Genomic DNA, 282 nt, shown 5'->3' on the forward strand with positions numbered 1-282 from the left:
CTCCATCATCGATTCAGTCAATATAGGGATTCTCGGTCTAAATTTCTCGGCCTCAATCTCTCAGTCTTCATTAGAACTCAATCACTGATTATGTCAAATCGATTCATAATATCTCTGCAAATCGGTCTCGAACAGTCAAACGAGCTTAGTTTCCTACTTGGTCTCTCTCTTTCAATCCGACTCAGTTTCTCATGCTCGGTCTCTCTCTCAAATCGTTTCCCCAATTACTCTAAGTTAGGGATTTGGGTGGGGGTGATTTCTTTGTTTTGATTGAGGGAAGGG

The sequence above is a fragment of the Quercus lobata genome, chromosome 11 (assembly GCF_001633185.2).
Source record: "Quercus lobata isolate SW786 chromosome 11, ValleyOak3.0 Primary Assembly, whole genome shotgun sequence".
NCBI lineage: Eukaryota > Viridiplantae > Streptophyta > Magnoliopsida > Fagales > Fagaceae > Quercus > Quercus lobata.